General features: G+C 41.1%; 1 protein-coding gene and 1 long non-coding RNA gene across 12 annotated transcripts in view; one reads left to right on the forward strand and one right to left on the reverse strand.

The window, feature by feature from the left end:
• The window catches only part of LOC131040412 (ran-binding protein M homolog), a 179,128-nt gene that overhangs the window by 84,541 nt on the left and 82,324 nt on the right, over window positions 1–12,263 (forward strand). The gene's annotated exons all lie outside the window — the stretch shown is intronic.
• Window positions 7,520–8,070, reverse strand: LOC131873910 (uncharacterized). The gene is made up of 3 exons (XR_009371801.1): window positions 7,863–8,070; window positions 7,669–7,741; window positions 7,520–7,566 (listed from the first exon to the last, which is right to left on the reverse strand). It is a non-coding gene; the product is annotated as an uncharacterized LOC131873910 (long non-coding RNA).

Below are 12,263 nucleotides of genomic sequence, written 5' to 3' on the forward strand. Positions count from 1 at the left end.
TGCAAGGAATAAATGCCCATCATTCTCCATATGATGATGACATGCACGGAGAATAAAACGATAAATGAGGAGGCTGCATGCAAGAAGATTCCTCATCCGACGACAACATGCATTGACTGGACCCACACCTAGTCAAAATACCTCCAGCAGTAAATACGCCACCACTATTCAACCAAAAGATTCTCGTCCAAAAATGGACCATTATCCTGTTCATTTATGGCGTATGCAATGAATCTCACGGCGACTGCTTCCAGCTCTCCGATGGAGACACTTGGCACATTTTCAATGTCAAACTCCATCAAGGCAATTTCTTCCTCGCTCTTGGAAAAGAAGCTCTCCCACTCCGTCATGACTTCTTGTGTCTTCTTCATTATACCGGAGAATGAAGAAACATTTGCAAAATGTTCTTTAGGGAATGAACCTACGAAGAAGAAATCGTGCAACTGAGATTTCAGGGAGTTCACTCTTATTCCTTCGTCATTGAGTTTCTTCGCAAACAATGCTTCTATTGCACTAATGATTTCCTCCTGTACCCCTCTGATGGACTCCTTCAAGGTAAAAGAGTCAACGCTGAATTTGTCAGAGGTGTTCTTTCTTGAGCAGATGGCGTAGAACCATTGGGGAAAGTCATAAGCTTCATTTTCTTGAATCACTTTCTCGTCCACCAGAATTTGCCTTGGAGTCTTCGTCAAAGCCCTGAGTCGCGGAATGGTTAAGTCCTGGTAAATGTGCACATCCTCCCATAATCCTTCTGCTGTCTCTAGTTTGTTCAGGAGGGTCACGAATTTTGAGTGAAGCAGAGCTAGGTCTTCAATGAATTTTCCTGCTTCGGTATGAACATTCTCTACCCATTCCCGAGAATTTTGCGCCATTGCTCTAATAAGCTCTGCATCATCAACCACTTCCTTGGGAAGGGAGGAAGGAGGAGTGAATGAAGGACTTGCCTTCCTGAGGGGTCTTTTGAAACTCCTGACGTATTCGCATAGGACTCTATTTTCTTCCCTCAGCCACTTACATTTCGCCTTTGATTTCAGCAATTTCTCCTTCATGGCTAAGGAAGATTCTTCAAAGTCTCCCATTACTTGACTTGTGGAAGCATGGCCAAGATCAATCTGTTTGATGACGTAATCCTCTTGCTTGATCTCACTTCTATCTTTATCCATTGCATGCTCAACAATATGCAAGGTCCGAGATCTAGATTCTTCCCTGACCACCTTGGAAAATTTTCGGGGAGCCTTTCTTTCCACTGGCTGATCCATCCTCTTCAATAATTCTTCCAACTCTTGAGCAAGATTGGTTTCCCTTTTTGATTCCTTTTTCATCCTTCCTACCAGCCAATCTGGATCGGGGATGGAATGACCATGATCCTCTACGTGCTCCTGTTCCTGCGACTCTTCCTCCATTTCACCAAGGATAGCTTCCACGAAGCTATCCTGGCGAGCCTCTTCCTGATGAGGGGGACTTTCTTGCCTTTGACTTCTTGGCTGATGGTGTCCCTGTGAAGCGTTGATGCTGAGTATATCTGGTGCCGGAATGCTCTCTGGAAGTGGACCTGTGGTATGTGGAAACATCTCTACCTCCTGCACACTCGAGGAACTGCTTGGTGAGTAATCTCTTTCCGTCCTTGCTTTCTTTTGTGGAGGCTCTTCCTGCTAGACTTCTTGTTGAACCTCCCGTGGGATTTCCTGTTGGATATCCTTATTCTTTGCTGTCCTTGGTCTCTTTTGGGCATTTTTTCTTTTATCCATCCGAACTTCCTTTCCTGCCTGACCCTTCGAAGAGCCTTTGGTTGCCTCGCTGTGGGAATCTAGACTTCCCATTAGCTGATATGTTAGATGAACATTCCCTTCCGCCAATTGCCTTATCTGCCTGTCAATGCAGTGCTTGGTGAATTTCAGCACCGGTTTAGCAAAGATACCCAAATCATCCATCTCGGGCTCTGACCAATCTGGCAACTGAATAGGCTGATCCTTTATTTTCTCGAATTTAGGTTGTATCAAATCTGCATCTTCCTTCACCTGATCTGGCACCTGATATATTTCACTTATCCTGATGGTGTCGAGGGGCAATTTGGAATGCATTCTCTTCCGGACCTCAAGGTCATCCTCGACACCTGCCCAATAATCTTCTAAGTGAAACTTGTGTATGAATTTGACGCCAACCACCTTTCTAATTTGGCAGTAAGGATCATATTGGGCCCTAGATGTATAAAATGGCAGACGATAGAAAGCCAATTCCCTTGCTGCACTCTCAGTGACTTCGAAGCCTGGGCATATTTCCATGAAGTCACCCAGGACAACTGGAAATTCAATTGATTGCTTCTTCTTCTTCTGCAGCTGATCATAGGCAGTTAATTGTCTCATGAGCTCTAGCAATACAAGCTTGTTTGATGGATATCTAGGCAACTTGTATGAATGGAATGAGAATCCTTGCGTCCTGATGTAGGTGAATTTAGGAAATTGTAAGAATGTAGCTCCATTTTTCTGGACCAAGGCACTTGCTTGCGGTGACACCCTCATGTGCAACTTCTTTTGCATAAGCCGTGTGTTAATGTGTCTTTTGTACACGACAAACATAGAATAAAATACCTAAAGGTACCTAATCCTCTCTTGAACAAAGTTTCCGGACTGCTGAAGATTTCGCCGAAGGATCAATCGAGGCAACTCCAAGGTTCTTGTATGTAGGTTCTCTACGTGTGGATAAGCTTCTCGTGGTATGATGTGAATTTGATGGAATCACAAGGGGACTTAAGTTTGACTGCTTGAACGTCTGATTTGCTTTGGATATTGCTGGAACGTGGGATTTTACTGGCCGTTGATTTTGAAAATAAAAGAAAAAGGAGAAAGGTTGAAATGGGATCTATTTCTAATACCAAGAATGTAAGAGCAATGAATGACCTTTGACGAAATTCTAACTAAGTCTTGCTTTGACATCCCAGGACCATCTCCACAAGGTTAGTGTGATCTTCTGAGGAAAGCTTTATGATGTTCAGATCACCGCTACAGGCAGGACACCATCAAGCTGATGCATATCAATGAAGAAGCGACAATTGAAGTTAAGCTTAAGTTGAATGATTCCAGTTGACTACACAAGGCAAGTCTGCAATCAACAAACTGCTAGTAGTATGGATATACAAATTTCACCATCGATCATACACATTTCTTCCACTCATCTAATAACATGAAATCAAATTTGAGAAGTAGAGAGACCATGCAAATTGTTGAATCGACCCATAGAATTCACCATTTCTTCAATGAAGTTTACAAGTTCTTTACAGCAACATCTTGGCAACAATCTTTGCCTTCTCTTTCTATTCTACTCTAACTATTTCCTACTCTCTGACTATTCACTACTATCTATTCTCTATTAACCAACAACTATTAACCTTTACAAATGAGGAGCCAAGGCTTTATATAGGGAAACCCTTTACAAATAGACGACTTTGATTGATTTAGAATCAATGGCTAGGATTACAAGATAGAAACCCTAATTAGGGTTTGTTACAACAAACTTCCTTAGCCAATTAGAAAATTACATTCCAAGGGTGAGGACCAATAGGAAGCAGGGGTAGGTGCCTCGAAGTTTGTGCCGCCTTCGGTGAATTAGGTACATTGAATCTGGACATGCTGAGGTGGACCAATCCGACTAGAGGAGTGATGACTGGGATGTCACCTTGTCTGACACTTGTAACTTGGTTGATGTTCAATTTGATTATGCTGAGAAGCTAACTTTAATTAACTCTTCTGAAACTATCTGCTTCTTCAACGGACCCTTGCTTTGACCTCCTTTGTCTTTGATGTGTTGGATGGATGGTGTACCTTTCCTTGAAATGTTGGCATCGCCTTTCTTTGTCATCTTGTGGTTCCTTAGTGTGGCGAAGTGAAGGTAGTTGGGAATTCCTTGAACACCATGAATCTTCCCTTTTGCCTGTGGAACGTCCTTGACGATGATGGACTGGAATTGGTCGTCCTTGCCCTGGCCTGGTTTTCTCCATCTGCAAAATAAACCAAAAGGTGATTAAGTACATATGACATGTTCATTTCAACAAAGCATTTTCCACCTTAAATCATCAACAAGAAGACTTCAAAATAAAGTTCGTTCAAAATCCTTCCCAGGGACAGGCCCTATAAGAATTTTGCCCTGGACCTTTTGGAAGGGTCAGGAGCAATTTTTGCATCCCTGGCCAATTTAGACCTCATTTCAACATTATCTCACAACTAGCTCTTCCCCTGGCCCAAACAAGGTGAATAATAGGAGTTTCAAAAGATTTCGCCCTGGACCCTCTAGAAGGGTCAGGAGCGAAATTTAAGTCTTAGCTCAAAATCTTTACCTCTTGGACCCAAAACTTACTCAAATGCATGATTGTGGCAATCTCCAAGTCCAATCCTCCTTGACCACCATCTTGGCTTAGCTCAAACTTGAAGGAAAAAAGGACATTTTGTGAATTTCGCCTTGGACCCTTTGGAAGGGCCAGGAGCGAAATTCAAGTCTTATGCTTGATTCTTCATCTCCTTCACTTCACTTCATCTTGCAAGGCAAAGTAACATCATTTCAACCTCAACCATGCCTTAAGACTCAAAGTCCTGACTTGACACAAGGAGGAAATAGGTAGTTTGAAGAATTTAACTCAAAACTTGCATTTTTGGTGATCAAAAATCATTAAAAGGCAATCCAAAGGGCTTCTCTCACCTAGATCTAGGCCTGACCTAGCACAAAATTTGAAGGATAAGATAGATTTTAGGGTTTTCGCTCTGGACCCTTTGGAAGGGTCAAGAGCGAAAATCTTGTTTTGAGCTTATTTCCTCATTCTTTCAACTCCAATCCACTTCCAAGACCAAGGACACATCGCCTCACTCCTATCTACGCCATAAAAACCAAAAACTTAACTTGTCTAGCAAAGAAGATAGGTGATCCTAGGATTTTTGCTCTGGACCCTCTGGAAGGGTTAGGAGCGAAATCCTTGGTTTGGGCTAATTTCCATCATTTTGATAATCACTAGCAAGTCAAGGTCACACCTAAGGACACTCCCAATCCTAATTCACCTTGAACCACCCTAGGTTTGGCATAAAATTGAGGAAAAAAGTGGTTTTGGGGAATTTCGCTCTGGGCCCTTTGGAAGGGTCAGGAGCGAGGCTTGATATTTCATTTCTTGAACTCCAATCTACATTGCCAAGCAAAAATACATCACTCCACTTCCATATACGCAATAGGAACTAAAGTCTTGACCTCATCCAAGGAGAAAATAGGTGCTTTGAAGAATTTCGCTCTGGACCCTTTGGAAGGGTCGGGAGCGAAATTCATGATTTGAGCTTACTCCTCCATCTTTCAACCTCAATCAACTTCAAAAGGGCAAGAACACCTCTCCTCACACTCATCCAAGCTATAAAAACTCAAAGTTTGACTTGACCTGTAGGGAAAATAGGTGATTTTAGAAATAAGTGACATTTCCTTATATCTTTCTTCTTTCTTATGCTTTAAGTTATATTCCATATATACTGTCAGGATGTTTGAGAGTGGTTTCGGACCTCCAGGAGTTATAATGCAAAATCTAGTTTTTGGAGGATTCTTCAGTTTTCCAGACTTAGTCAAATTTCAGGATCAAGAAGACATTCCAAACTTAGCCAAATTTCAGGGTATTTGAAGATCAGGATCACATTCCAGACTTCATCACTCACCAATTTGACCTAACACAGACCTTCAAGGATGATACTCACCAAGCAAGACACAATTAGCAACAAGAGCAAAACCAGGCCCTAAGGAAGACTCTCAAAGAAACCCTAATTCTGGGGCCCCGTGGACTTACCTTGGCTCAAGCAGAGCCTGCCATCCTAGTGATCCTCCTGGCGACACTCAAAATGCAAAGGTTAACAAACAAAACCCTAAAAAACTAGAAAAACAAACCCCAGAAAGCAAAAAGTATGGATTCCCATTTATAATGGGGCGATGTGTGAATACGTCACAACAACACCGTGTCAAGTACATGGTGAAGGTGTTATTTGCCAACTTGTAAGAAGTGACATTGTGAAGATGTAGCTGGGGATAACAATCATGTACTTTTAATTGAGTTGGTCCGCAACCCATGATTCCTCTTGCTAGCAGCCCATCGAATCCTCCTCTTCGCACAAGCATATAGAACAGGTAGGAGCTCATGAAAAAGGACTGGGACCTTTTTACTTTTAAGTTCTTCAATTGCTCGTGCAAGTAGTGACTGATCAATCTGGCCTACTCGATTAGCCCATTTGAATTCATGATCTCACCTATATAGAAGAACATCCAGGTCTCGAAGTTCACAGAATGTGAATACCCCATTACTCTGCTTAACATTTTTATTAGGTCCACATACTCTTGCTTGAACTCGAAGATGGTGATAGTTTTTGGCATCTTGGAAGTGTGCACTCTGGGCTTCAGGAACCACTTTTTATTAATCAAATCAGCACACTTGGCAGGACCCGCTTCATATACTCCCTGAGCTTCGCTGCTGGTCCCGTACGACATGGAATAGTGCGAAGGAATTCCGAAAGCCTCACCAATTGACTCCGGAGTCAATGTTGCCAACAGCTTGCCATCAGGTGTTGAGATTGTCATTCGCTCCAAATTATAATGTGTTGCACATTCCTGGACCCATAGTTGAAAATCTCGGACTCGCCTCGGACTCGGCAAGCCAAAAATTTGGACTTGGACTTGGACTCGGACTCGTGAAAGACTCGTGAAAGACTCGGCAAAAAAAAAAAGCCGTAGTTTTACAAAAAAAAACATAAAGAAATTAATGCATTTAGAGAACATAAGTGCCATAATTGAAACATTACACATACATGTCATATGATCTACAAACACGCAATATTTTAAATTTCATTATTCATGGCAGCATATTCAAGTTTTGCAGCATATTCAAGTTTCAAGTTTCAACTCTAAAATGTATAATACTATAATGGCAGCATAAGTATATAAATGTTCACAAAATTACATATAATGATATGTCCAAGTCCAACTCCAAATGTGGAAAACAACAATGTGAATGAACAAACCAAAGAGAAGACTACATCTTCCTCTTTGTATTTTTCCTAATATAGCTCAATTTTTCAGGCCTTGAGCAAGAAGTAGTAGTAGTGGGTGTTGTGGTATCTAAATGGTGAGATGATTCTTCTTCAAAGTCAAAGTCCACATCATCGTCCTCATCTTCATCCTCCATTTCATCCAATCTTGCTCCTTCTAAATCTTGTGCTGCTCCTCTCTCTATTTCTGCAATTTCTTCTTCTGTAAGGAGGACATCGTCACCATCATTTTGTTCATTCATGGTCCAATCACCATATGGATCAATTTCATCCAAGTCAATGGCCTCATGTGAAACACCCTCCACCTGTCTAACTTGAAGGCGAAGGTTGTACTGAACAAATACTAGATCATTGAGCCGCTTTTGTGACAATCTATTTCTCTTCTGTGTGTGAATGCTCTCAAATACACTCCAATTTCGCTCACACCTAGAAGCACTGCATGGCTGAGACAAAACACGGATAACTAGCTTTTGAAGATTAGGCGTGCCAGCACCATAATTCTCCCACCATAAATCTACAAAAAACATTTAGAAATATTAGAATTGAGAAAAAAATGTAACAATCAAGTTTGTAGGTTTTTTCTTGCACTATTGAACTAAGTTACTAAATTTTTTACCTGGTTGTTGTTTTCCTCTCCTATCAATTGCTAGTTGTGATGAGAAGAGTCTCCCCTCTGCACTTTTGTAGATCTTGAACGATGAACATTTCCAAATTCAGAAATAGATAGTCAAAGTGTCAAACTCAAATTCAATAATGAACATTTCCGAATTCATAAATAAAGATAGAGCAATTGCAAATGTCAAATCTCACCTCCAACTCATCAAGAACCTTGTCTCTCAACTCAGGATCAGGTGTCATCTTATCAATGCATGTAATAACACCTGCCATGACCTCGTCGTCAGCCCTAAATGAATCAGAGAAGTAGAATTTCGGGTTCAAAAAGTAGGCGAAGGCATGTATCGGTTGGTGGAGTTGGTTTGTCCACCTACGATCAATGATGCGCCAAAGGATTTCACATTTTCTTTTATTTCAACGATAGTAATGTGAAATGGCCTCTTTGGCCCTATCCATGGCCTCATAAATGAAACCCATTGGCATGCCCTCTCCATCCATCATACGAAGAACCCTTACCAAAGGTTCTGTCACCTAAAAAAATGAAAACAAATTTTAAATTAGTACAAAATCAAGCCCTAAAAAATAAAATCAGCAAATAGACAAGATTGTATAAACTTTACTTTTGTGTTTGTTACTTACCGCAATCAACTCCTCTCCACTTTTATTGAACCCTTCATAAAAAACAATGCTCACAATCTTGTCTGCTTCAGGTCTTTTGGAGTATGCAGACCCCAACCAAGCATTTGACACAAACATCTGCTTAAGATGAGGAATGACACTAAGAATGCTCTGCAAAGTGATGAAGTGGCTAGCAAATCGTGTCACTCCAAGTTGCACAAGGTCCTTGCCATTTGTGTGTTTTCTCATCAAAGCAAGCACCCAAGTATGGTTGTAGATGAATTTGGTGACACTTCTTGCATCTTCAACCACCTTCTTCACCCATCCAATCTTCCCAATGTCCTCTAGCACCAAGTCCAAGCAATGTGCAGCACAAGGACTCCATGTAATCGAAGGATGCCTCTCCATAAGCATTCTACCTGCAGATACATATGCAGCTGCGTTGTTCGTGATAATTTGGACAACATTCTCAACTCCAACTTCCTGAACCACACCATCCAACAGATTACACAAAGTCTCTGCGTTTTTTATTTCATTTGAGGCATCAACAGACTTTATGAATACCATTGCACCATTTGAAGCCACCAAGAAGTTGAGAAGAGTCGTATTCCGTCCATCTGTCCATCCATCAGATAAAATGCTGCATCCTTTTCTCTTCCAATACCTTTTCTGATCATCAACCACACCTTGTGTATTTTGCACAGCTTTCTCTAGCAATGGCCCACTGAAGTCATGACCTGTTGGGGCCTTAAACCCCTTACCCGCAACTGTTACTGCATTAACAAAACCTTCCCAATACGCATTGTTTGCTGCATTGAAAGATAGATTATTGTAAAAACAAAAGTTTGAAGCCTCTATCCGTGCTTGTTCATGCTTCTCTTTATTCCATCCTGTACCTTCAAGTGAAGGTTGTGCTCCTGGAACATTGCGTGGTACAAAAAAATTAGGGGCTGATCTAACAGGAGTGCCACTAGCCTCACCCTCATTGTCACCAAAAGATGAAAGTGATTGACGACCCCGAGTGTGACCAATGGCACCCGAAGTGGACAATGTGGGATTCATTGTAGCTGCCATGGCTTCCCTTGTTTTTTGCCTTTCTTCCTTATGCATATCGTTCTCAGCAAGAATGGCCTTCATCTCTCTAATAATTTCAGGCGTTGATTTGGGGCATGCCTCCACACCATGCCTAGGTATTTGTGCAAGGTGGTATTTTAATCTATTGATTCCACCAGTCATCCATTTTGTACATTCGGTGCAAGTGACCTCCCCCTTTTTGCTTCTTGCAATCCCATATTTCCATGCTTTATCTCTTTGTCTTCCTGACCTTGGGGTTGCCCTTGGAGTTGAACTTGCCATTGCTGATTTAACATGAAAAAAAAAAATCAGCAAGGTTTTATGGAAAATCAACAAAAAAAATAACAATGAATCATTAGGGAAAAATAGCATTCAAAAACATGAAAAAAAAATGAGGAAATAACTTAGGAAAGAAAAGAGAAAAAAATTTGGCAGCATATCCCCTTGTTTTTCAAGATTTTTTTGAGTTTCAAAACAATGAAATGATTCAAATGAAAAAAAATGAAAGAGAAAAAATCCTTACCTAGATCTCTCTTGCTGATTTTTTCTTCCCTCTACTCCTTCAAACCCTACAAACCTGCTAAAACCAAACAAAAATAAAAATGAAGTGAAAAATTAAAAAAAAACTCAGTTTTAACCCTTTACGGGCGTCTTTTCTGGGCCTGCGAGTCCCTACGAAAGACTTGCGAGTCTTTGCGAAAGACTCGCAAGTCTTTCGCAGGGACTTGCCGACTTGCGGCTCCCAAGGACTCGCGAGTCCGTGGCGAGTCCGCGAGTTTTAAAACTATGCTTGGACCTAATCCGGGCATTGAATAGTAGGAGGAAAGCTAGCTGCCGCAAAAATTCCGCTTCTGACAATTTTGATAGCTGTTGGTGATGGACCGTGCCTTGCTGTCCCGAACATTCTGATCTTGAATGCAGCCAAATTGAATGTGCCTAAATTAGTATCGCTGATTTCTTCCCATCTTGAATTCAGTCGGGAATGGGGAAGGAAACCTTTCATTTCCGCCTTGATCAACACCTGCCTAGAGAGAGTAGCTGCCTTGTTTGATTCTGCCATCCTGGAGGCACCTTGAAAGTGATGAAAACAGAGACTAAGTATGACCACTCTTCACTTCTCCACTTTTTCTTTCTTGAATCTTGCACGTGAGAAATGAAAAGCCTTTCCAAACTTATATAGAATTCTTCAAAACGTCTTGCTAAGTTAGGAGGCATTAAATTAGTAATTGCATTCATGACGCGTCATACTTTCCTCAATAACCAAGCCATGCAGAAGCAATTTCCCATGCGAATGAGTTTGAATTTAGAAATTTCCTTAAATGCTCCAAGTCATGCGTCATACTTGGAAGATTCTCTTCGCCAACTTGTTGATTTTCATTCTTTTTGATTTTGGAGGGAATTTGAAGGATTTTCTCAAGATTTGCTTGATTTCATTCTAACTTGTCGTCTCCTGCTTTTGAAGGAATTTCCATGTCTCTTTTCAACATCCCTATATTTTAGGGATCCTCCTAAAATTTAGGAGTTAGGTACATTGGATGGAGAATTTCACCCCGATTCCGAATCTATAAAATTTTCCACACTCCATCGAGATTCGGTGTCTAAAAATAGCAAATTCAAAATTCGCCTGAGGAAAATTTTGCTTTTTATTCCTCCTTGACCTCTCGGATTCCATGCCTTAGGCAAAATTTCAACTTTTTAGCTTGGGCGTTGAATTCTTTGTGTCTTAGAATTTTTCATTTTCCACTTCTTCCATGGAATGTTTATTTTGGTGCTACATCACTTCCTTGGGCGGAATTTTGGCTATGTGAAGGATTCTTGCAACTTTTTGTGAATCCTTGAGACTCTCCATTTAGCGCCCAAGTCCATAGTTGGGTGGATTTTCACCATTGTGGAGGATTCATGAAATTTATCTATTTCTCCTTGCCTCCTCCATTCTGGCGCCCTCCACAAGGTTGGGGCGGAATTCTGCACAGGGGAAGGATTCTTTACTTTTTCCACCTCTCCTTGCCTTAGTGGATTTGGCGCTCTACCCCATTCCTGGGCGGATTTTCACCTGGGTTGAGGATTCGTAGACTGTGGCGGGAATTCCATGATGCATCAACTTTGGCGATTGTCTATGTCCTGGGGCGGAATTTTGCATAGGTCATGGAATTCATTGATTTATGAATTGTCCATGGGAATCCTGCTTTGGCGCCTTCCTCCTTGTTAGGGCGCAATTTCCAACAAGGCAAGGAATTTCAACATTTTCATGTTATCCATGCATCCCCCACTTTGGCGCCTTCCATCAAGCTAGGGCGCAATTTTGACTATGTGAAGGAATTCACAACTTTTTTTGTGAATCCTTGAGACCCTCTTTTAGCGCCCAAGTCCACAGTTGGGCGGAATTTTGACTATGTGGAGTATTCATGAATTTTTTAAACATTTCCTGACCTACCTCATCTAGCGCCCAATCATTTCCTTGGGCGGAATTCTCATTCTGGCATGGATTTTTTCATCATTCAATCTCCCAAACTTAAAATATTTTGACCTCCTTGTGATTTTGAAGTGTTTTCCTGAACCTTGGTGAATTTCCGAGCTTTCCATTTTAGGCATGGGCTTCTAGCACTTAACCAATTTTGGCCTTCTCTATCTGCTGTTTGACTTTTCGGAATTAGAAATGTCTGCAAACGTCTGGTCTTTGTCGCCTTGTTTGATTGACACTGCCAGTACTAATTTTCCAAAAATAGAAACCTTCAAAGTGTCAGCGTTAGACCCCTAGACAGGGTGCATAAATGACTTACTATAAATAGAAAATTACTAAAAATAGAAATTACCAAAAATAGTAAGTTTGATTTTTGACAAAATGATGACATTCCGGGACTCGGAAAAATCCCTAAAAAATAGGAACTTTCTAAAAATAAAAAG

Source organism: Cryptomeria japonica, chromosome 3 (assembly GCF_030272615.1).
Source record: "Cryptomeria japonica chromosome 3, Sugi_1.0, whole genome shotgun sequence".
NCBI lineage: Eukaryota > Viridiplantae > Streptophyta > Pinopsida > Cupressales > Cupressaceae > Cryptomeria > Cryptomeria japonica.